This window comes from Triticum dicoccoides, chromosome 4A (genome assembly GCF_002162155.2).
Source record: "Triticum dicoccoides isolate Atlit2015 ecotype Zavitan chromosome 4A, WEW_v2.0, whole genome shotgun sequence".
Classification (NCBI taxonomy): domain Eukaryota; kingdom Viridiplantae; phylum Streptophyta; class Magnoliopsida; order Poales; family Poaceae; genus Triticum; species Triticum dicoccoides.
This window is the reverse complement of record NC_041386.1, coordinates 697,693,836-697,697,889: the sequence shown is the minus strand read 5'-3', so window position 1 is coordinate 697,697,889 and position 4,054 is coordinate 697,693,836.

Sequence of the window (4,054 nt, the reverse complement as noted above, 5' to 3'; positions counted from 1 at the left end):
TTTTATAAAAAATAAAAGAAAATGATGAAAATGTCAAAAAATAAAGGAAAATAAGTTTCCCATGTGATATGTGGTCTAGTTGTTGGGAAAATTTGCAAATATGAATTTCGACTTTATTTGCAAAATCTCTCGAGAATTTGTAAAAATGGGCATAACTTTTGCATACTAACTCGGATGAAAAAGTTTTCAAAATCCCGTTAAACATTTTCAAAATCCAAATTTAACAGTCGAAACCCCGTTAAACATATTCAAAATCCTCAAAAGCCAAACAGAAAAAAACTTTTGGGGCTTTTAAGATCTAAGTGGAAAAAATCGAAAAAAATTCAAACTGTGTGGTCAAACTGTGGTCAAACAATGGTCAAACTAATTATTCTAGAATATTAGTGCTACTAAATAATTATTTTAGTTGTTTTGAATTTTGGTCAAATCTGGTCAAACTGTGGTCAAACTAATTATTCAAGAAATATTAGTGTTACTAATTTTTTAGAACAATAGTTTCAAACTCAAATACTGAAATGTCTGACTTCATGCTTAAGCTAAATTTCTGAGGTTAATAGGATTAACATCTTACTATTGTCAGGAAAACAACAAGTGCAGACTTGGAAAATAGAACCCCGAAGTTAAGCGTGCTCAGGCTGGATTAGTGAGAGGATGGGTGACCGTCCGGGAAGTTAGGTGATTTGGAATGATGAGGGGTGATTAGAAATTAAATTGAGCAGCGATAAGGGGTGATTAGAGATTTGAGGTTAAAATAATTCAGAAATTTGAAAATTAAGGAAAAAATCGAAATATTTTTTCGAAAAAATTGAAAAAAAAACCGCGCTGTTAGTAGTAGCGCGGGTTTGTACCCACGCTACTACTAAAGGACGTAGTAGTAGCGCGGGTGGCACCCGCGCTACTGCTATACGTTAGCTGTAGCGCCTTATTAGTAGCGTCGGCCCCCGCCCTACTAATAGGCCCAAAACCCGCGCTGCTGCTAAGCTTTGCCCTAGTAGTGGGAGTCCAAACGAAATAAAACTTTTCGATGATCTTTCTTGAACCAGAAGCAAACCAGGAGACTTAGAGATGAAGTCGGAGGAGCCACGAGGCGGCCACAAGTGTGGAGGGCGGGCCCCCCTGTGTTGTGGCCCCTCGTGCGTCTCCTGACCTAATTCTTTCGCCATATATACTCTTATGCCCCAAAACCATCAGGGGGAGCCATGAAAAACACTTTTCCACTGCCCCAACCTTCTGTACCCATCAGATCCCATCTAGGGGCCTTTTCCGGTGTCCTGCCATAGGGGAATATGATCACAAAGGGCTTCTACATCAACACCATTGCCCTTCCAATGAAACGTGAGTAGTTTACCATAGACCTATTGGTCCATAGCTAGTAGCTAGAGGGCTTCTTCTCTCTCTTTGATTCTCAATACCATGTTCTCTTCGATGTTCTTGGAGATCTATTCGATGTAATACTCTTTTGTGGGTTGTTTGCCGAGGTACGATGAATTGTGGACTTAGGATCAGATTATCTATGAATATTATTCGAATCTTCTCTGAATTCTTATATGCATGATTTGATATCTTTGCAAGTCCCTTCGAATTATTTATTTAGTTTTTCCTACTAGATTGGTTTTTCTTGCAATGGGAGAAGTGCTTAGCTTTGGGTTCAATCTTGCGGTGTCCTTTCCCAGTGACAGTAGGGGCAGCAAGGCACGTATTTTATTGTTGTTATCGAGGATAAAAAGAACTGGTTTTCATCATATTGCTTGAGTTAATTCCTCTACATCATGTCATCTTACTTAATGCGTTACTCCGTTCTTTATGAACTTAATACTCTAGATGTATGCTGGATAGCGGTCGATGTGTGGAGTAATAGTAGTAGATGCAGAATCGTTTCGGTCTACTTGACACGGACGTGATGCCTATGTTCATGATCATTGCTTTATATATCGTCATAATTATGTGCTCTTCTATCAATTGCTTGACAGTAATTTGTTCACCCACCGTATTATTTGCTATCTTGAGAGAAGCCACTAGTGAAACCTATGGCCCCGGGTCTCTTTTCCATCATATTAAGTCTTTTTTCCATCATATTTGTTTCCGATCTACTATTTGGCAATCTTTTTACTTTCCAATCTACACTAGTAGAAAAAGGGTCAAATCTGAGACACATTAGTGCTGGTTTTGATTTTGAGCCGGCACTAATGTGTCCATTAGTGACGGTTCCAACGGCTAGTCAGCCGCTCTCATTAGTACCGGTTCGTGGTGAACCTTTAGCACCGGTTCGTGCCACGAACCGATACTAAAGAGAGTGGTGGCAGGATGTTTTCAGTCTGGGGCCCCTCCAGCACCTTTAGTACCGGTTCGTGGCAAGAACCGGTACTAAAGTTCGTCGTACATAAACGCTTCGTCCACCCGAGTTTGCTCTGTTCTTCCCTTTTCCCCTCACTTCCTCTGTTCTTCCCCTCTCTTCCTCGAGCTCATCACAAATTTTGCCCAAAATTTGTCAAGATTTGAAGGCCCCCATCCATTCAAATGACCACAAAGGTTAGCAACTTTGTCCTTTCATCTCTCATTGCTAGATTAGCTCTTGCAATGCTTTGTATAGTGATTCATTTGTGAGTTTAGTAATTTGGGAGGAATTATATGTGCTAGTATTTGATTTATATGCAATTTGAGGTCAAAAATAACACTTAGTTTGCATATGTAGGTGTGGTTTACTTAGTGCCTTCTAAATCTTCGTCGTAACCACCGTCGATCGCCCGCACTGTCCCGTCTCCGGCACCACCTTGTGGTGAGGCTCTTGTTCTTGAATGTTTTACATTACCAAATTAATGTTTGTGTGATTTGGATATATAGTTACTCGTATAATTATCTTACCCGTACGTTGTTTGTTATACATAGTGCCATGGTTTTGATATCCGTCCCCGTCGGCCCTCGTCCTTGTTATGATTCGGATGTGGTATATTCTCTTTTAAAACTAGTTGTTGCATTTCGTGTTTATCAAGCAAGTGTAGAGGAAAGCATGCTAGAGTTCTTGAAGCGCCTCAATACCAATGAAGATATACTACTTCCTTACGACTTCATGTGAGTCACACTGTCTTGTAATACAAATTCTATTTTTGCTTACTAGCTAGCTAGATGTTAATAATTAAGTGTATACGGTTTACGGTAGTTGATTAATTTTATGCACCTGCCCGCTTAATTAAGACATGCAAACGTATGCGCATGCAGTTTTCACTGGATCTTGTTAGACATTAAAGTTGACAAAGGAACCGTTGAAGTACTGGACTCACTAATTAAAGAAGATAAAGACTACACCATCGTGAAGGGGATAGTCAACAGGTAATTTCAATCATTATTAACTATATCTCGGCCTATTATTAGTTCGTCATTTCCTGATATGAACTATTTAATAACCCCTTTATTAATTTTCTTTGCCGGCAGGCAGGGCTTGGGCAAAGTTCATCAAGGTGACTCTAGGCAAATGGCCAAAAAAGTTGTTTTGGCATCGACCAAAGCTAAGTAATTAAGTAGTACTAGCTAGCTATCATCTCCCTAATTCTTGTTTCAGTATCATTAATTAATTATCATGCTGCATTAATCATTATCTGATTCAATTCCATTCTCGTAAAGGCCCTGAAGCAGGCGTCGGGGCACGATCTGTGTGCATTCTACGTTTACGAGAACATTCGCATGATGGCGTCCGAAAGGAGCAGATCTGAAAGACAGGACGGGGTATGTTTGTCAGAACACTATTCACACCATTATCGATATCTAGTGTCACAACTAATACACATGCATATTGATCTCCTTCTTAACAGTTTAGAGAGGTGCGGGATAAGCTCCTACCAGCGGACCGCATAATAGCACTTCAAGAGGAAATAGCCGGATTTTTGCTCGACCAGGTCATAGATTCCAAAGGAGAATACTATTACCCGCTACCGCCCCCTTGAACCACTTGTCATCGTGCTCCGGAGGCACCAAGGCAACATGTAGGAGAAATTTTATATGTATATACATGTGTATGTGTGAATAATTAATGGTGTTGGTTGTGAGACATTTGATGATA